Source organism: Notothenia rossii (genome assembly GCF_949606895.1).
Source record: "Notothenia rossii genome assembly, chromosome: 3".
Lineage (NCBI taxonomy): Eukaryota > Metazoa > Chordata > Actinopteri > Perciformes > Nototheniidae > Notothenia > Notothenia rossii.
Window position 1 is genome coordinate 38,054,544 of NC_136901.1, and position 22,455 is coordinate 38,076,998.

The 22,455-nt window shown below is 41.1% G+C and overlaps 1 long non-coding RNA gene across 12 annotated transcripts in view; it reads left to right on the forward strand.

Annotated features, from left to right (window-relative positions):
* The window catches only part of LOC307031394, a 68,796-nt gene extending 50,300 nt beyond the window's left edge, over positions 1-18,496 (forward strand). For 2 of the 12 annotated variants that reach the window (XR_013805953.1, XR_013805955.1), the window contains exons 4-5: positions 9,569-16,166; positions 16,557-18,496. This is a non-coding gene — a long non-coding RNA (uncharacterized lncRNA). The remainder of the gene's footprint in view (positions 1-9,568; positions 16,167-16,556) is intronic. The other 10 variants (XR_013805949.1, XR_013805950.1, XR_013805944.1 and 7 more) reach the window with 10 other exon arrangements.
* The last annotated feature ends 3,959 nt before the right edge of the window (positions 18,497-22,455 follow it).

Below are 22,455 nucleotides of genomic sequence, written 5' to 3' on the forward strand. Positions count from 1 at the left end.
CACTGGCTTCCAAATTCGGTTCCGAATTGATTTTAAACTCCGGTCTATATAGCAGAACTCCTCCAGCGCTACACCCCAGCCAGAGCTTTAAGGTCTGCTGACCAGCTGCTGCTGGTAGTGCCCAGGACCAGGCTCAAAACCAGAGGGCACCGAGCCTTCGCAGCAGCTGGCCCTAGGCTCTTGAACACTCTGCCCCTCCATGTGAGGTCGGCCCAGACCCTGTTTTTTTTAAATCTACTCTTAAAACACACTTCTTCTCCCTGACCTTTTAGTCAGAGCAGAGCACGACTCCTGACTTTTCCCTGTGTTTTTTATATATCTGTTGTAATTTATTGTCTTTTTCTGTGATTGAAGTAATGTGTTTTAAAATCGCTTTTAAATGTGCTTTATAAATAAACTTTGATTTGATTTGATTTGACGGTCGGTCAGGGCCCCTCCCCATCACTCTATTACGGACAGGATACCCCTTGAGAGTCAGCTTTCAACGGGCAGGGCGTCCCATAGACCTTCATAGACCTCCCATAGCGTTGATAATCGACGCCATGAGAACGCTCCCCGACAGTTGGTTGTTATTGTCAATATTAATATAATTATTATTTATTTTTTAATAGTCAAACTCAATTTCGCCAATTTTCTTGTTGCCCCAGCTGTTTGACATCTCTTTCAGCAGAAACAAAGGCTATATTAATGTATTAAATCGATGTTAATCCATGTGTGTGGTTGTGGAATTAATGGACGTGCCGTTGTGCGATTATTTAATAATTTACAAACTCTTCAACTACAACCCTAATTATGTTTAAAAACATTTTAGACGGCCTCACAAAATACTTTAATGTAAATTAAAATGTAAATGTGAAGGGATGTGTGTAGTGTGGTGATTGACATTATTCACCCACGGATCTAGGTTGGGGTATTGTTCCGCACGGACATTTTAGTTAACCGGACTTCCTGTTGATATGAAATCCGAAAACATTTTTTAAAAATAAAATAATACTTTATTCCGAGTTTGCTTGCTTTTCTCTTTGGAGGTCATCACATAACGGCATTGTAATACACGGTTCGGCTGCATTAAATGTTAATTATCTGCCCTGATGAGAAAACTTCTAGACAAACAGGAAGAACTGCTGCCGAAACGGAATATGTGACGTGGATCATAAATATATAAGCAACTAAACAACATCTTACATTTCTTTTCACACAATACGTCTCCTCGCAGTATCAACACTAATTCGGCTGACTTTTATATTTGATCCAATTGGTAAATAGGCTGTATTTACACCATAACGGTGCAGAGCTGATAGAAAGGGACACCTGGGGGTTGAAGAACGTTATTGAATTTTATTATTTGACTATTGATCACAATTCATGTAAACAAATATTTCCAAGGCACTCCTTTATAATTATTAGGATAAATAAAAACAGGTTTGAAATCATTCCAATGTATACTACAGTATAGGACAGTAAACCAAAGATATTGTTTAAAACTGGAGAGATTTAAAAATATACATAAATGAATAAATGTTAACTGGTAAAATAAGATATAATTGAACCACAAAAATAAAACAAGTTAGCCTACATTTATTTGTTATTGGCTATGGTAGGTTATCGGTTATTTTCACATACTTATTTGATTATTAAAATGCAAACCGATCTTTTTCATATGGGTGTTTTAGAGTTGTATCCTAGATCAGTCTCTAGTAATTGGGCGCTCAAAGTGCACCAGATTGAAGCATTATACTTTAAAATGTTAAAAAAAATCTTCCCGGGGGAAGCCCGAGAGGATGTGAAGTCCACCCCAATTAAACATGTTCATGCAATACTAAATACATTTGAAGTTTTCTTATATAAGCTGTCGACCATATCAATACGTTTCTCTGTTTGTAGTGTAGTGGTCTTTTGTAGAGGTTTTTCTTTGCCAAGTAAAATCTTGCCTAGGGCAGCACATTGGTCAAAACCGGCCCTGGTGTCATCCCCACAGCACCCCCCATTTGAAATATGCCTTGTGAGAAACTTATCCTCATACCTGGAGGAAGGGAGGGGGGGGGGGGGGGCAAACCTGTCCTGAGTAAATAAAAAACCTGTTCTACATTGGCTACTGACATGCTTACCTGTTGTCCACAATGATCCAGAGTGCAGTGATCATCAGGCTCCCCAAACAGAGGAAAATCAATATCAAAGGGACGGATAACTTCTCATGGTGTTGCTTCATCCTGATCTCTTTCTGCAAACTCACTCGTCCCCTCCTGTCCACACACACCTTGTATCTAGATATCAAACTTTGGATTCTCTGCTCTCTCCTCAGTTTGTAGCCTATATTCTGCCTCTTTGTTAAGACAAGTCCTCTGTCTTCTTTGCACTTCGTCTTTCCCCTGGTCCTGTTTGCGTCGGTGTCAGATGTGCTTGTTGGATTGAACTCCTACTTCATTCTTTGTCATGTCTCTTTGGTCCACCCATTTTTGAATGTCACTCCCTCATCTTTTGCATATTGCATTTTCTGTATTTGTTTTACCCTGTTAGGCCCCTTGCCTGTTTTTCAGGTTTCAGGCTTGAAAATGACATTCCCAGAACAAATGACTATATCTTCCCGTCTAAAAGGGTTACATTAATAATCTCTTTTCTCAAAGTAATGATAAACCTGTCAGTTGGATGTAGAAAAGTCAGAATCAATATAGATGTTTTCTATTTTAAAGAAAATTCAGATTGAACATGGTAAAAAACTGTAAATTATAGTGTCCGTCCAAAATATATGTTGTACTTATAGTGAAAACTAACCTTGGATGATGGGTTAGTAGACTAAAAGCTTTAGGAATACAAAGTACAACATATAATAAGTACCCTGTTTCAAGATTGATGCAAAACAAGTGATATTTGACCTTTTTAGACAGATTTAGCAAATAAAACCTCTTCTGGGGCCATTTGGGTGAATTGTCCATATCTCTGGCCTCCCTTGTTTGATTTTGACATGTGACATCTCTTCCTGACCGTTATAGCCAATAGAATTGAAGGGAAATCGTCCCGCACAAACTCATGTTAAAAACAATTGACAATCATACAGTATATACATCTAGATCCTCCCAATTAGACAAATCCTCCGTCAACACCAACTCCAGTTCCACTGTTATGCTGATGACACACAGCTCTTCCTCTCAACAAAATCAATTTCTCCAACCGCACACTCCCAGCTCAGCACCTGCCTCACTGACATTCAAATTTGGATGCAATACAAGTTTCTAAAACTTAACTGTGACAAATCGGAACTTATAATCATTGGCCCAAACTCACTTACCCGCTCAACCCAAGATTTTTCTCTTACCATCAATGGCTCCATTGTCAACCCCTCCCTCACGTCAACCAGGTCACAAAAAACGCATTCTTCCATTTAAAGAACATCGCCCGCATTACACCCTCCCTCCCTCGCTGCTGAAACTCTGATCCATGCCTTTATAACATCCCGACTGGATTACTGCAACAGCATACTTTTTGGATCACCTGCATTCATACTAAAAAAACTTCAATATGTCCAAAACTCAGCTGCCCGCTTGCTCACCTCCACCCGACGCTCCGACTACATCACCCCTATCCTCCATGACCTCCACTGGCTCCCCATCAAACACCGCATTGACTTTAAAATATTATTTTTCACTTTCAAAGCCCTCAACAACCTTGCCCCCCCCTACCTCTGTGACCTCATCCAACGACACAACCCCACCCGTCGCCTCAGGTCTGCTGAAGCTAACCCACTGCAGCCCATCAGGACAAAGCTCCGGACCTGGGGTGACAGGGCCTTCGCAGCACACTCTGGAACTCCCTCCCCAGCCACGTCAGATCCGCCAACACTCTCACATCATTCAAACAATCCCTCAAAACTCACCTTTTCACTCTTGCCTTCAACTCCTAATCAACTAACCCCTTGCCCTTATTCCTCCTAGCTTAGCACTTTCTACTTTTGTTGTTATTTTGTTTTACTTGCTTGTAAGCGCTTTGAGCACCAGGAAAAGCGCTTTATAAATGTAATGTATTATTATTATTATTATTATTATTATATGAATAGGCTATGAGATTATTATATGCTAATGATGAATCATTTATTTGCCTAAAGTTGCTCTCTGATTTCCATTTTTAACCCAAGTTCCCATCAGCAAAAACTCGTGGGTTTGCTATCCTGGATCCAAAATGGTGGAATGAGCTCCCCATTGAAATCAGGACAGCAGAAAGCTTGCAAATCTTCCGGCGCAGACTGAAAACGCATCTCTTTCGACTCCACTTCGAGCGATAGAATTACTAACAAAGAACTGCTAACAAAGCACTTATATACTAATAAAGGACTGGCTTATCTAAAGCCAGTTGAGTAGCACTTGAAATGTTTTAGCTCTATGAAACCTGGTGTTCTTATATGATTCTGTTTTCTTCAAGGTTGTATCTTCCTGGTCGAATGTAGGCTACTTACTGTAAATCGCTTTGGATAAAAGCGTCAGCTAAATGCAATGTAATGTAATGTAATATTCTAAAAAATAATATTTGAAAACATAAAAATATTAAATATTTTTCATTAGTTTTACCAAAATAACTTGATTTAATTGTATTTAAAATAAAATGTCCAAAGAAATAAATCCTTCGAATCTGCCTGTTCAGTTTCTGTTGGAATGTGAAGGGTTAAATGCCGTCTCTGCGAGTTATGTGAAGACGGGAGATATGAAGGTAGATACAGATGTAGCACTCCAGCCAACAGCTTCCTGCCAAAGACCCAACGGATCCCAGCGGCTGGGTTATGGCTAGAAAGGATCCGTCTAATGTAAATATGACGTCACGTTCTCGTTCTAACTCTCGTTGTAATCGGAGCGGCTCGGTTGTAATTGGAGCGGCTCGGAAGCGCAGTCACGTGGCTGAATGTTTACGTTTGGGATGGCGAGAAACTAAACTATATTAAGTATGTAAATACTTGTTAGCGGTCTTGCTGTTGAAAGAAGAATGACAACACAATAGATCAGCAACACTATGGTTTATTTTGTATTCACAGGCAAGTCAACGTTGTTGCAGTAAAAGTCCCAAGATAGCTCCTGGTGCAATAAAATGTATGTTGCATGTTACTGCTGTAGATGTGTTTACCTCTTTTATATCCCGTTGGGTAGTTTAATCTGCAGCAATGCACCATATTCTATAATATCATCATATATGTGTAACTTTGTCTCTGTCGTATCTTTCAAAAGTAAAGTGAAACAGCTGTTTTCAGCTTTGTGATGATGCATTTTCCAGCTGATCCAAGAGGCTTTTTAAACACCTTACTTGGCTTAAGAGGGAGGGGAATTTTCTCAACACATAAAGGAACACTTTATCCTTCAGTTTATCACAAACATTACATCAACACATTTGGAGATCCTAATTTGAATCCAGTCTGTAATTTGATATTAAGGTTTTAATAATGAAATGAGGTCATGAATCGAGTTCAAGGTTAAGATCATCTTTATTATCCTATGTACAAAAATTAACATACAACATTAATATAACAGTAACGAATACAAAAAAATAACATTATGCAACTCTGATCTTCTTGCTGATACTTTTCAAAGTTACTTTTACATTTGCTCTACTTCTCCTGCTACTGTTTGCTCTGCTTTCAACTTCTCTTTCAACTCTGCTCTTTACTCTGCTTTCCCTGTTTCCTCTGTTCTCCTCTCCTCATCTTCTCCTCAGACTATCCTCCTTTTGCTGTATCCTCTCCTCTCCTGTTCTCCTCTCCTCATACTCTCCTCCTTTTGCTGTCTCCTCTCCTCTGTTCTCCTCATCTCCTCTCCTCCTCAGACTCTCCTCCTTTTGCTGTTAGATATTGAGACTGTAATGACAGCTTATGATATACTTTTTATAACTACATCAATCACATGCAATGGATTAAAAACGTTGTTTTACTTACCACCTCTTTACAGCTCCATTCATCTCCAAGCTTCCAACATTCACCTGGCGGTGGTGCCTTGGATGAAAACAACTTTTGATATGATACAATACAACAACAATAGTTAACACCTATCCACAGCAATAAGCACAATGAGAAGACTAATGGTCTCTTTTATACCAATTTCTATTGGAGTGAAATGAACTGTGCCATGTCACATAGGATTGGAATGGATGATTGGCTGTGTTTTGTGAATATAAAGGAGATGGCAAAAGTAAATATACTTTGTTCTTACCTAAAGCATCTATCCTCCTCTTCGTACCCCTGCCTGCTCCTCCCGCATTAGACTCTGGGGACGTAGCTTTTAAAATCTTGTTCAAGCTGTCCACTCTGTAGTTGGATCTCATGACCTCAGCTTTATGACCCACCCGGCCTGAAAAAGGGTGTCTACGATGGCTGGTACTGAGAGGTGTTATGGTCCTCTTCTGCCTTTTGTATTTGGGGGGCGTGAAGGTGAGAGGAAGACTACTGTCATGTGGGGTGTGTTGCTTTACGTCCTCCAAAAGATCATTTAGTCTTGATATCACTGTACACATGAACGTCTCATCCTGTAGGTGGTATGTGTGCTCAGTAATTTCCCGCAATAAGGTCCCACACTGCTGTCGTTTCCTATCTCTTGAGGACTTTGAGTGGTTACCACTGCTCTGATTACAACGAGAGTTAGAACGACGTCTCTTCCCGCGTCCCGCCCACCCCGACCCTTTCCGATTACAGCCGAGCCGCTCCGATTACAACGAGAGTTAGAACGAGAACGTGACGTCATATTTACATTAGACGGATCCTTTCTAGCCATAACCCAGCGGCTAGGAATGTTAAGCCCTCACGCTATTTTCCCAGAGGGCGTTGCCAGATTTTCAATTTCAGGATTTAACCATGAGGTGGCGCTTCATTGACAAATAAAGAAAGACAAGTTTCATGGACTCTCAGTAGGCCTACTTCAGTTGTGTTTTGGGGAAGAGCATTTGAACACATATTTGTCACAGGCTACTACAGTATAACAAAAAAACATCAATATGTTAGATCAAATAAAGTATATCTAATCTTGTAATTCAATAATATATAGTCTTTACTGTATATATTAAATAATCATAATAATATAATGTAAATCTTTACACTTCTTTATTTGTTATGCTCATAGTTTTACCTTTACAATCATTTGCTTTAATATGCAGTATATTTTTTGTAATATTTGTTTTGGTGTTTGCTTCCTCCTGCTCTCTTTCGGACACATACTGTATGATTTATTATTATTGTTATTAATATGAAGATATTATTAAGATAAGATAAGATGTTACTCTATTGATTGAACCTTTTTGTTTGAGAAGGCTCACATTCCGACCATTAATTAAAACAATAGGCGCTTTCACACCGTCTACAGTTTGATTTGTATAGAAGGAGCTGTGGCTGAATGGCCGGCGATTAGGTGTGGCGCATTTATCATTAGGTGATCAGAGCCTGCCGTCAGATTTCATTTAAAAAACAGGTCTGATTTTAAGATCCTAAAATAAATACAAATATATATTTTTTCTAATATTGTTGTGGTCACGTGACTTTGTTTAAAATCCAAGGGTGTAACTTTGGTTTGAGAAGTGTGGGGGGGGGGGGACACACACACACACACACACCCACACACGAAACAGGGGGTCCTCCACAATTAAACATTTTTCCTATTTAATTCAAGAGCACCCTTCAGGCTCCATTAAAATATAAATATTTTTAGTGAATTACTGAGTTTAGGCACGTTAATAACATTTTAATGAAGTTGAATACAGTATATTCATATTTGTCACTGCTTTCATGTAAATTCGGCGAACATAAACATAAATAATTGTGGTGAAGATGATGATTAAATTAGGATTACAAATCCTAATCGATGTTTTTTTGAACAGTAGTTGTGGACTAACCAACATTATTTTGCTAAACAAAAATATGGTGATGTTTTGTAAATAATTACATGTCTCTTATTTAGCACAGAGTATGATCCTATCCGTGGCATATGGATCTTAACAAAGATCCACTATACAGTAGTAGCCTACCAGATATAAATCTACAGTACTGTATCAGACTTTATTTCACATGAGCTCCAGTGTGGAACCCCACTGCACCCCCTGGTGGATCAATGATCCATTGCAGCTGGCTTCATTATAATTCAACGTATTTATCAAGGGGGCGGTCTCAAGTCACGCTGGAGGTTTTCCTTTGATCGAGGGCAGACCCCGTGCCGGCCACTGCCCTCACTTAAACTGTCTGAAATTAGGTGCTACATCTGTATGGTGCAAAATGCGAGAGCGTGTAAAACCTGATGTCTGAGCTTGTATGCATACATTTACACTTGTATAAAATATCCACATATCTGTGAACCAAATTTGAAGTCACAAAAGAAAAAGAAAAGTTTTGAAGCTTGTAGAAAAAAATGAATTTAGTGATGAAATGTTCACTTGAATTTTTTTTTATATTTTTTATATATTTTCCATTGCAACTGCAACTTGGTTATTACAACCTCTCAAATCAGTCATTACAACTTTATGAATCTGCTCTGTGGCAGTATAAATCGACGAATCTGCAGCCATGACTTTTGCTCCACTTCTTGCGATGAATTTGTCCCAAAAGTAATTTTCACCTGTAGATGTGGGGGGAGGGGGGTTGTAGCGAAGGGGCGGTCATCGATGAGAGTCGTAGACAAGCAGCCAAGGAGGAACCACCATTGGGAAAAGAAAAAAGGCCCGCGTTGACGACTAATAGTGTATACAGGATCTTCTGTGTTAGTATTTTGCCTGACAACATTAACTGTTAACATTCAGGTAAATGTGTTACCAATTTGTGTTATTTGTTGTGCATGACCGGAAGCCAATAGCGTAACAGAGTAAAGGTCATGATGGGTATAAATAAAGCCACGCCTCCAATGGGAGAGCCCGTTGAATGAAATGCCACTGTCTCTGATGTTTCGTTATTCCTCCGCTTATTTGGATCCTAAACAGCAATGAAGTAATGCTTACTCTGCTAACAGGTTATGGGCCCAGAGACACCCAAATAAGTATTTCCGGCGTTTTTCCACCGATGGAAGGTCGCAACGTAGCACGTGTTGTGGATTAGCAAGCTAAGCTAGCGCCATGAGCAGGTTGGGCGAGGCGGACGAAGAAGGGAAAAATGATGAGGCTTATGCAGAGCTTATCCAATTTCTTGATGACAAAAGTTTGTCCCTTGTAATGAGGGAAGCGGCGGATAATGGTCGGCAGGCATTGAAGATTTTAAGAGACTATTATGCTGGCACAGGTAAACCACATATTATCAGACTATATACTGAACTGACATCACTCCTAAAGTCAAGCAGTGAAAGTCTGACAGAGTATATAATACGTATAGAGACCGCCATCACCGTTTGGGCTTCTTGTAGCAATGGTTTTGAAGGGACTGCCAGAATTATTTAAACTATTCGCCATACACATCACGCTAATTGACCAGACAATACGTTTTGCTGAATTTAAGACTAAGCTCCGCAGCTATGAGGATACTGAGCGAATGCGCACACCGCCACCAGAGGGCAACGTCATGAGGGCGAAACGACACTGTACCAAGAGCATGGGATAAAGGAACCAAGTGTGCGGACATTGTTTGTTACAGATGCGGCCTGAGTGGACGCAAGGCCGGAACGTGCCAACGTAAGCTGTGGTGCTGTCATTGTAAAAGCAACACGCATCGGGATGCGGCCTGCAGGCGGAAGCAGCGACGGGAGGACGTCGCTGACAGGTAGACGGCCTAACCAGTCCAGAATGCACAAGTTTGGGTCAGTGTGCTATAAGCAAGACAAAAAGAAACTAGAATCAAGGTGTGAGGAGGGAATTTTTGTTGGATATGACAAAAATAGTCCAGCCTACATCATGGTCTATTCCCCTCACATTGGAAAAGTGCAAAAATCTAGACTTGTGAAGTTTGTGACCATGACCAATTCAGAAAGAGAAACACAAACAGAAATCGTCTCTGATGATGACTTTGAGGTACAGAACAAATCTGGCAAAATCAAGCGTGATACTAACGTTAGTCCAGTATCTATACCTGTGGTAACAGAGACAGAAGACGACAAGAGTGAGCTTAGGCGTTATCCTTCAAGAGTGAGGAAGAAGCCAGTTTACTTATATCGCAGTGTATATGGTAAGGAAAGGGAGGATCAGCTACTGACAAATATTGACTATTGTTACAGATTAATGTGCAATATCCCTTTAACATTTAGGGAAGCTGTAACTTCATCCGAGTCAAAACAATGGGTTATTGCAATGGATGAGGTAATGCAATCCCTAAAAGAGAATGACACATTTATCCTGACCAACTTACCTCAAGGTGAGAAAGCTCTGGGGGGTAAATGGGTGTATGATATCAAAACCAATGTTGATAGGTCCAAAAGAAACAAGGCACGATATGTAGCCAAGGGATACAGTCAGAAGAGGGGTGAAAACTATGATGAGACATTTTCACCTACCGCAAACCTCACCAGTATCAGAGTGTTGATGCAAAAAGCAGCACAGGAAAATCAGATTTGACACCAAATGGATGTTAAACTGCTAACCTACAGGCACCAATAGACTGTGAGATATACATGGAAGGTTTTGAGGTTAAATCCAGCAAATGTGAAAATGTGGTGTACAAGCTAGAAAAGTCACTATATGGGCTTAAACAGTCAGGCAGAAATTGGAACAAAATGCTGCATGAGTATCTGAGGGAAAATGAGTTCCTACAGAACCTACTGACCATTGTGTTTACACAAAAGAAACTGAAAACTGGAAAGTGATAATGATAATATGGGTTGATGACATAATTATTGCAGCTAGTGATAACAATGCATTGAAAGTTGTTAAAGAGATGCTCACAGCTAAATTCAGGATGAAAGACTTGGGGAAACTAAAACATTTCCTGGGCATTGATTTTGATCAAACTGATTTCTTGTAAAGATGTCACAGAAGAAATATGTGAAAAAAATACTTGATAGGTTTAACATGCAGGATTGTAAACCGAGAGCGACACCTTGTGAGCAAAAACTGAACTACTTAGACGAAGGATGTTAGAATGTACAGAGAAGCAGTAGGTAGCCTGATCTACCTAGCTGTGTGCACGAGGCCTGATTTGAGTTTTGTTGTCAGTAAACTGTCCCAGTATTTTTCTGAGCCGACAGAAGAGCAATGGACTACTGTAAAACATGTACTGAGATATTTGAAAGGTACAATCGACAGGGAACTGTGTTACCGGAAATGTAAGAGTGAAAAACTGGGCTTACAAGCATAAAGCGATGCAGATTGGGCTGCTGATCTAACTGACAGACGTAGTTGTCAGGTTATTGTGTTAGCCTCAATGAGAGCGGGCCACTGGTTTCCTGGGAAACCAAAAAGCAGCCAACCGTCACTTTATCAACTTGTGAAGCTGAGTATATGGCTTTAGCAGCTACTATGCAGGAGTGTATGTACTTAATACAACAACTAGAGGGCATTGACAAATGTGAATATACACTACCTACGATTTACGAAGACAACCAGGGCACAATAGCGTTAGCAAAGAATCCTGTTAACAGACAGAGATGCAAGCATATTGACATTAAGTATCATTTTCTGAGGTCAACTGTGGAAGGGGGAAAAAGAAATCTGATTTATTATCCAACAGACCAGATGGTGGCAGATGTTATGACAAAACCTGCACCAAAGTTTAAGTTGATTAAGTTTGCAAAGTTTATGTTTGGAGAGTAACTATTTATGTAAGGTAGAGAACCTTATAATGTTTTTATTTGTTAAAAAACCACAACTGTGATATCAAGTGGGAGTGTTAACATTCAGGTAAATGTGTTACCAATTTGTGTTATTTGTTGTGCATGACCGGAAGCCAATAGCGTAACAGGTTAAAGGTCATGATGGGTATAAATAAAGCCACGCCTCCAATGGGAGAGCCTGTTGAATGAAATGCCGCTGTCTCTGATGTTTCGTTATTCCTCCGCTTATTTGGATGCTAAACAGCAATGAAGTTATGCTTACTCTGCTAACATGAACCAAACTCTTTCATACATGTGCCCTTGCTGGGGCTACAGTGATCATTCAATCAATCAATCAATGTTTATTTCCCAATATCACAAATGTTACATTTGTCTCAGTGGACTTCACAGTTTGTACAGAATATCAGTATGACAATACGACACCCTCTGTCCTTAGACCCTCTGTCCTTAGACCCTCACATCGTACAAGGAAAAACTTCCAGAGAAAACCCACAGTTTAAAGGGAAAAATGGGAGAAACCTCAGGGAGAGCAACAGAGGAGGGATCCCTCTCCCAGGACGGACAGACGTGCAATAGATGCTGTGTGTCAAATGAAAAGATAATACATTTGCAACATAGGTAGTCCAAATGTTTGGAAATGCATGTGTGTATAATAGGAAGATGAATCCACGAGGATATCCATCCAGGACTTATGATCCAGGACCACAGCCACGACTCAAGATCCAGGACTCGCGATCCATGACACAGGACCGCAGCAACAGGATCATCCATGACTCCGGATCCCGGCGTATATAGACACCAAAAAGAAAGACATTTGGGGAAGCTGGGTTATTCGGAACATGAGAGTACACAGGTATAGACAGAGAGAAGGAAGAAGTAAGATGTCCCCCGACAAACTAAGCCTATATCAGCAAAACTAGGGTCTGAATCTAATCAGCCCTAACTATAAGCTTTATCAAAAAGGAAGGTCTTAAGCGCACTCTTAAAAACGGATAGGGTGTCTGCCGCCCGAACACAAACTGGAAGCTGATTCCACAAAAGTGGAGCTTGATAAGAAAAGGCTCTGGCTCCCATTGTACTTTTAGAGACTCTAGGAACAATCAACAACTCTGCATTCTTGGAACGCAATGCCCTAGTAGGACAATAGGGTATAATGAGTTCTTTAAGGTAAGATGGCGCCTGCCCATTAAGGGCTTTGTAGCAGTGTGCGAAATACCCGTCAATAATCGGGGGGTCCCCATCTCCCGTTTATTGCTTAATATACCGGTCGAAGATTTCTCAATATGCAGTAGGCCTATACAATATTTCATGGATGCAATCCAAGACAATCAGTAGTAGCAGCGTTTCTCAACCGGGGCGCTGTCAAATAATTATATATTCTAACGTTCATATGAATGAATACGCGACCGTTAAAGAACCATCTGTTTTCGATTCTATGCGAGGAAATGGGAGCAGAGACACACACACACACACACACACGCACACACACACACACACACACACACACACACACACACACACACACACACAGTCTGCGTGATCTGCGTGTAGGGAGGGGCAGGCCTGCACACACCCACACACACACACACACACACCAACTTGAACGCCAAGGCTAATTATGCTTTTCTTCTTAACCCCGGAATCCACACAGGACATACGCACACGCTCATCTTATGCACAGCAAAGATCGAAAAAATAGTCTTTTACCTTAAGTGAGAATAGACCAAAGATGCCTTGGCTCGACTTCTTCTCGTTGCCGTCCTGGTTTCCAAGAAGAAGAGAGACGATGTCCTGCTTTAATCCAGCTTTTCACGAACGGCACTGGGTCGAATTTGTCCAAAGGGGGTCCGTTTAGGTCCACAAACAGAAGCGAAGACAGGCTCTCCTCGCGCAACCTGTTGCGGCTCTGGTTGTCGGTGTTATTCACGGCGGAAAAGCCTCTCTCGCACTCAGCAGACGTGGGGAGGTAAGTGCGACTTGCTATGCATAGCCGTTCCAGTGTTTTGCCCGGTGGAGTGCCCTGCAATTTCCAGTCTCTAAACTGCCCCACGGCGTCCCCGGCTGGTTCTCCGAGCGATTTAGCCAGACGGTGTACTTCTTGTTCGCCATACAAAGTCAAGTCTTCCCGCTCTCCTGGCCAAAAGCGCTTATCAAGAGCTTTGAGAATCTGGACCAAGCTTGACTCCGGTAAGCGCTTGGTTAGAGTAGCAACCACCGATTCATAAAAACGAGGTTTGTTTATTTTCCCCCTGCCTTCTGTCAGCTCTACGTCCTTAAAAAAGCCCGATGAGACGCCCTGTTCAGCCTTCTTCGTTGATCTCCCCCCGGTCGTCTTCATGGCGGTCAAAACATTGATGGTTTGTTTGATGTGGACACTTGAGTCCACAAGTGTCCTTTCTCTTCTCTGCAGCTTGAGAGACAGGCTCTGGAGTTCACGCAGGATGTCTTTCATGACAGCCAAATCTTCCACGAATCCTGAGTTGGTTAGGTGCTTGAGAAGTCCCTTGTATTTTTGCCTCTCAAGATCATTACGTGATGCGTTCTCACTGGATGTTTTAAAATGGAGTGCTAGTGCGGGGAAATCTTTCCATACAGCTTTTACTGTTTTAAAGCTGCTGGCAACCCATCTGATGGTGAAAATTTGACCTATTTTCAGTATTTCCATGTTGAGCTCGGCCGCTGCTTCTTTCAGCAATCTGGAATTCCTGGTTGACTGATTGTAGAGTGAGTATAAATGTGAAATAAATATCTCAACGTGATTAGTGCCACCCACATCTTTAAGAGCATCTTTGACTGACAGTTCTAGTCTGTGCGCCAGGCAGTGTACAGACTGCACGTTCGGAAAATTGTTTTTGAGTCTGACGACAAGCCCACTGGCTTTTCCCGTGAGCACTGCAGCCCCATCGGTGTCTATGCTTATTAGGTGCGTCTTCAAAAAGTCATCATCCATTCCAGCTTTATATAGACTCGCCATCATCGAGTTATAAATTGATTCAGCATCGACCCCATCTGTGAGTTCCACTATATCCAGGAAAACATTATCTACATCCCCCTTACCACTGACATCACATCTTACGTAAATGATTAGATAGGGACGACCGTGAACGGTACTTTCATCAATTGTGATTGATACCTTTGAATCCATTTCTTTCACATTAGAGACGAACTTGCGGCGCATTTCCTTTGCAATATGACTTATTATTTCTGCGCATGCATGGTCAGATTTGTGGATATTCCCAACTTCGGCTCCATTCAGCTCCTGCATTGTCATGAGGGGGTTGAGCTTTTTATAAGATAGCCTTTCCTTTGCTACGGTGTAAGCTGTTCTAAACGAGACTGTTGTTTTCTTGAGTAAATCGGACTGTACATCAATGAAACAGTTTGGGAGGGTTTCTTTGTCTTTCATCTGTACTATTTCCACTGACCTTGTGTGGGCCTGGCTGTCCCTGTGTTTGTATATCTTCTTTCGTAGCTGTTTTGCATCAGGGCTAGTAACATCACCATTGATCCATTCTTCCGAGAGGTGTAAACCCGGTCCCTTTTCTGAGAGTAGCAACGTTTTTGCTTTCCTACACACTAAGCATCCTAACTTTCCAGCCTTAATGTCAAGCCAAGGGTTGCAGTCTTTCCATTCGCCCACCTGCTTCGTTGTCCAACCACCCGGCGGAAAGTCACTAGCAGCAGTAGTAGCTACCTCCGCAACTGCTGCGTCTTCTGAGCGCTCTGCCTCAACTTCACCTCCTTCTGGGGAGTGACTGGGCGGGACAGGAGCCCCCGACTCGCTAACGGTTCTGGTAGCGAGTGCTGTGCTAGCTGCTGCGTCATCAGCATCATCTCTGGGTATCTCTTGGTCATCTCGTGGTGTCACTTTTTTGGATGTGAACCCAAAATGCGCGAGTGAAACACTTTGGTTTAGCTTTCTCTTAGACATTTGAGTCCTCTAATGTAACGTCTTTCTCTCCTCTTTGCCGCGCATGGCTAATTTGCATAATTTGTGTCCGCGTCACGCAGCGTACCCGTGTCACGCGGCTGGCTCTGCTTTTGACAGCCAAAATAGAAGTTATTTGTGAAGAAATGTTTTGAATTATGAATACTGGACATAGTAGGCTTAAAAACATTTTAGTGACCATTGCAAGTGACAAATACATATTATAATTTCAGACCCCCCCTAAATGTTACTGTTGAGGCTTTCAGGGGGGCTCAGGTGTTAAACGGGGGGGTCGAGCTCCCCCGGACCCCCCCGTATTTCGCACACTGCTTTGTAGGCCAGAAGAAGAATTTTAAATTCTATCCTGTGTTCCAGCGCCGTATAGACTGAGAGTTACGTCATCTCCGTTCACTCCAATGGACCACTTTTTTACAGCAATGGCGGATCGTGGAGCCTCTCAATCGTTCCCCGGAAGTTAGCGCCAAGGCTAGCAGAGCTGTAGAGTTGCAGCATAATAGACCGTTCGTGACGGACTTTTAAAGGTAAGAAGAAGTTTAAAGATTTATATTGAGGATATTATCAGTACATCTGATTGAAATTAACATGTGTATTAAAGGATGTCAGTGGATTATCCCTAAATTAGTAGATTTAGGGAACGTTTACAGATAACAGATAAAGCTAGGATAACGGATCAAGTTAGCAACACACGTTGAACAGCCTTTTAATTGTAAATTCCGTTCTCTTAATGTCATTTCGTCCAACGTTGTTGAATTAGAGAAGAGGGGCTTCTAAACGGGATTGTATGCGGGGGTGGAGGGAGTTAAATATTAGATAAATATAACTTTGGTGCGTGTAAGAGTGAGTGTTTTTAGCAGAGCCATATTGTGTCCTTGTGATTATGTTGATTATTACCTGTCTGTATTATGTTGCAGCTCAGCTAATTTTGGATTGATGGCAAAGGGAGAGGGACTTAAGTGAGAGTGAAAACACAAGGTAAGTTTAATACTACTGTTTTATATAAGCAAGCATACTAAACATGTATTCTATCACTGTATTATATAAGTAATCGTGTTAGTAACCTACTGTATGGCAGGTGGAGGGGCAGTGATGTTACAGGTGGAGGAGCAAAACTGCAAGACTGCAAACTCACAAGACAGAGAAATCAAAGTTTGTTCTCCAGAGAAGAGGTTGATTTCACTTCATTTATTTCATATTTTCTAAAAATGTGGAAATGGCACCAAAAAAAACTTGAGAGCTCTAACCAAGACAACTGTAACAACATGAGTAGAGAGCCACCAAGGTTTTTCAAGTCCCTCTCTTACTCCATTTTGCCAACCCAAACTTCCAGGTACATGACGGGACACCTTGCTTGTTTTTGTTGTTTGCGCTCCTCTGGCTGGGTGCTGGCAGGTGGAGGGCAGTGATGTTGGCAGGTGGAGGGGCAGTGATGTTGGCTGTTACACACCAGGCTCAAACTTAACAAATTGCATCCTTCTTTGCAGTGTCCTTATTCCTGGAAGGGGAATCTGCAATTCCTGCAGAGTTTTGTAACCTGTTGGTCCGCACGCAAAGCTAATTTTTAAAGCCTTCTTAATTGTCTCATTGCTCCATTTCATCCCCTTTGTGGTGAGTCTGCCTACTGCCTTAAGTTGGTCTTTTGAAAACGTTTTCTTATATTTGTTGTCCCTAATTTTCATTGTTTTCTTGAGAGCTGCATTTTCCTTCCTGATTTTTCTTAGTGGAGACTTAGCTTTTTTGGTGATTCCTTCTTGGCTCTTTAATTTTCTCTTTAATTTTTATAATAGATCTGTTTGACTGGCTGCTGGTTCCCTCGTATGCTGACTGGCTGCTGGTTCCCTCGTATGCTGACTGGCTGCTGGTTCCCTCGTATGCTGACTGGCTGCTGGTTCCCTCGTATGCTGACTGGCTGCTGGTTCCCTCGTATGCTGACTGGCTGCTGGCTGAGTGGGTGGTGTCCACCCTCCATGTCTCTCCTCACTAGCCATGTCCTCTCTTTCTTCACCCTCACTTTCCTTTCTCTCAGTCTCCTCATCCCTTCTTCCCTCAATCTTTGAGACTAATGTAAGTAGAAGACATGGCACTGTAGATTTTCGAACATTTAAAATATTATACCACTTAAAAATAAGAAATATGACTTTTGTTACTAAGAGTTCATACTTATTATACCTGTGTCACCTTTCACACTATAGCTGTGATCATGAGCTATGGGCTTTGTAGATACAGGTCCCGGGGTGAATCGTGTTGCAGGGGCCCTTCTCTTTTTGACCACAGGGCGATGCACGAAGATGGTGGGTGTAGCCTCTGCTCTCAGCCTAGTCTTGCCCTTTTTTGTCTTGACAAACTGGTCTGCATCAAAATGTGCCTGCGGAGTGACTTGAGGTTACTTCACACACAGAACAACTCAGTTTTGTCTGCCCACATACATATTCCATAGTGGTTGAATACACGGTATTAGGAAACACTTTATACTTACTGGACATGTTATACTCATTACATACTGTATATAAAATATAACCAAGAATGTGAGACAACTTTATAGAAATTCATATCACATCTGATGCCATTTGCCATACTTTGTTAAACTCACAAATAATAAAGTTCCATAACTTCAGTTGGGAACAAAGACCACACCTTATCTCCCCAAGGCAATGTCCCATCCAATAGGTGTGCTATATAGGTGTGTATAACCCTTTCTCCTGTCTGTTACTCCCTCTTTCAGCACAAGAACCAGAGGGGGATTCAATGGAGCCTGAATACCTGCACTGAGACCCTCACCCTGCACCCTGAGTCTCAACTCTGTGTTTTTCAAGCCTTTCCCTGTTTTTTTGTATTAAACAAAACATTAAGCTTTCCCAATGGTGTGGTTTTCGTTTTGTGAAAAAGTGAAAATGCAGTGTTTGTATATAATAACCTCACATATTTTTTTGCTGTTGGTCGTGAAATTGCTCCTATTGACTTGAGCCAGCCATTTTTTCCTCCGCTCTGTGTCAGTGGGGAAGCCGTACATTCGTACTCCTTTCTCGGAGCGATTTGAGCATCCCCAGGCAGCACAGCAAACCATGGTGGCGACTAGGAGGCAGCACAGCAAACCAGGACAACACGGAGGAAAAGGCACAGACAAACTGCATGATATGCTATTCAATGTTTATTGAATTCCATGTATTTGCAATGGATGTTCCTAAAACAACACATTTAACATCATCATCATCATCATCATGCTGCTGCTGCTGCTGCTGCTGCTGCTGCTGCTGCTGCTGCTGCTGCTGCTGCTGCTGCTGCTTTGATAGTCACCTGTCGGTCTCCTGTCTTTTCTGAAAGCCATAAAGCTGACATTAGTCATTTAGATAACTTGTGTCCTCAATTACCATGGGATTACTGAAACTACCATGAATTGAAGAAAATGGTAGAAATTAATCTAATCTGAATTTTGAAGCATTCCTTTAGATCCCCTCCCTCTAAATATATCAATAAACATTAGAAAGTGATGCTCCTGACTACCATACAAGTTTAAGAAGATAATATTGGTTTTAAAGAATTCAAAGCTATAAATAAACAGCAACAGGCTCTTTAACCAAGGCACTGTTAGCCTAACATGTAAACTAGTTGTTCACACTAATCCTAATATTATCACTTAATATTAGCAAATTCTATTTTATTTTTTAAAACATATTGATGTAAATACATACACATATCGATTTGTTGTATAAATATTGCAAATCAAAACCTTTATTCACTAATAATTACCAAAAATCGTAGTTCTATCTCCTGTTATCAATGCATTCACATTGCCCGCCATGAACTTCCGGGGAACAATCCTCGTCTGCATGAACCACGTGACGATAACCGTTTTTGGACTTCCGCTGTCGTAACTCTTCTATCTATACGGCGCTGCTGTGTTCTATAGAGAGGCGAAGTCCCTCCCCTTCCCGGAGCCTCCATGGGACCCCGGAAGCGAAAAATTATACATTGAAATCAATGGAGAGAGAAAAGTTATCTTTTGATCCCGTTTGAATTGTGCCCCGAATGACACATATGATGTTTGTCAATCTTTAACAATCATTTCCATGTAAAAAAAAGTCACAGTTTGTCGTAAAACTGTTGAAATATAAGACTATGAAAAATACGCAACTAGAAAGACTACAAATCCCAAATCGCATTCTGGGTCGCGTAAGTGATGTCATAGGCGATAATGCTCCAAGACTGGTTGCGACTCGCAATTAAAGCAAAGAAGAAGAAGAAGATCTCATAACTGATTTATTCCCTCCAATAAATATAAGAGATTGCTCCAATAAATTCACTTTTACAAGATGTCTGTGTGCTTTGTACCAGGTTGTAATCACAAAAGTGATCATACCACTTGCTCGTTCTATCGCTTCCCGTCTGGTGAAAGGACCAGGACCAAAGATATCAGGTAATATACATGTTTTGCATGGAACATAGTCAAGTTAGCTACAGAGCTAGTAGCGAGCATGTTAGTTAGCATTACATTACTTAGCCTTGTCATTTGTATTAGCCTTAACATGAAGTAAACCAAAATGTTAATCAGTAAGAGTAGTCATGATGGTAAGTATTTTGTGAAACATTTGAAGAGTAGCCTATCGCCCCCTCCACCAGGTGCTAAGGGGGCGGGAGGTAGGCTAACGCCACATTAGCATATTTTCTACTTAATGCTATCTGCACAAATGGTTAACATTGCACATTAAAAGATCAGGCAGTTCAGGGAGAGTCGAAGGAAGGAAGGCAGGCAGCTTTGCATGACATTCTTCTGGACGTGTTTCATTGTGATGATATTGAGAGTGAGTCAATCTGTTTGTTGGAAAGACAGTAGTTGAGTGATTACTGAGAGAAAATTATTAAAAGAGATAATTATTCAGTTTTGTTACTTTAAAGTGTTGTTACTGACCTTTTTCTCTTTTATTTTCTTTACCTCATCTGTAACTGCTGAGACCCTGAGGAACATGCACACTGGTCTGACCTGCTCTGGCAACCTGATTTCCACTGTACGTAATAGTATTTGGTTATGGTATTATTTATATACATCAAAGGCACAATGCACCCCCCAGAGACACACATGTATTGAGTGGGATATTTTGCATTGGTCATGTGAAATCATCTTTACATACTAGAAAACTGTAGGAGCGGCAACTTGTTTTGAAATTGAATTTTTAATATCCGATAATCTGTTTTCTTTATTCTTCTCTCTTCCCAGCTCCACCCATCACCACTCTCTGTTCCTGCAGGTCCTGCTTGCTAATCAATGCTCATATTCTTTTACACAATTACAAATAAAGTCAATGGTATGACATGAAGTTGTGCTTCATTCTGAGTCAATAATAAATTCATTCTGCCTTCAACCGCAAAATTATTGTGGACTGCACCGACATCCATGTAGCTGCCCCCCCCCCCCCCCCCCCCCCAGTAAGATGAACCAAGCAAAGCTGACATACCCAACATACAACTGTGCTCTTAAGTTTACATGAAGAATTTGTGAAATATTGGTAATTACAGGTTTAAATGATTATTAGTAATTAATTATATAATTGTCTCATTGTAGACGAGCAGACAGGGAGCCAGATGAGAAAAGCAGAATATGCAGCTGCCATTTTCCCCATGGAAAAGAGAAAGGGCCAAGTGTATTTGAGTGGACAAAAGGGAAATCCCAAATACGAAAAATAAAATTATACAATTTACAGATATGTATACAAATATATATATATATATATATATATCCTATATACACCATCATGTATAATGATGGTGTATGATGTAGAAGGAAGTGTGGTAGATAACAAGTAAATATAGAGTTACATACAGATCCATGTTACAGCAAAAGATGGAATAACTAAGAAGCACGCAGTATAATAATAATTACACGCAACAATTAAATAACTGCTCAGCATCTCCACCACAATCCCAATCTGCTGTGTCCTGTTTTCCTCCCCTCTGCATAACACCCCATCACACATACGAAACACAACGCAGAGTCCGAGGGTGTTAAGAGTATGTTTATTTAAATGTCCTCCTCTCTACTGGCCAACACAGGGAGCATATGCTGGGTGTAGAATTGTTCCAGGAGGAGGAGATTTCCATGCCATGCAGGGTCTTTGGGGATGGGGATGATGATCGCCTCCTTCGTGGTCCACAGTAGCAGAGACTCCGGTCTGTGAGGTGCAGCTGTTGTATAATATACAATACATTTTTGAAAAACATTTGATCAACAAAAAAGGATTTGGTCAGGATCTAGAGTCAGTGTGTAGTTTATTAATTATTCAATTCTCTCTACATTAGGAAAAGACATAGCAGTGTACCAGAGGGAGTCACACACAGCTGTGCCTAGATAACCAAACAAATTGACAAGATAACCAAAATCCTTGAATCTACACACAGCAAATAAACTCAAATGACACAACGAGATGTAAAAAGGAGATCACACATATAGTCGATATAAATCTGGCCGCTTCAATCTGAAGAGCAACTACAACAAAACACGGGAGTGTACCTTGTTCTTGAACACTAATGTTATCCACAGCATACACAGACACCACAAAGTTCTTAAGGAGAAAACTAGTTGCTAAAACAAAACACGTTAGTGTACATTGTTAGCTAGCTGACATTAACCTTAAACATTGCACTCATATTACTCACTGAAACCTTGTTAAGCCGGTCCCGCATGCTGGCTCTTACAGAACAGACTAACTCCCCTTTTGTGTATGTAAAGCTCTCAACATGCCCAGACTTGTAGTCATTTTCACCTCGTTTTATACTTTTTCGCCTCATTCTGAAAGAAACAGTTGAAATTTGCTAACGTGA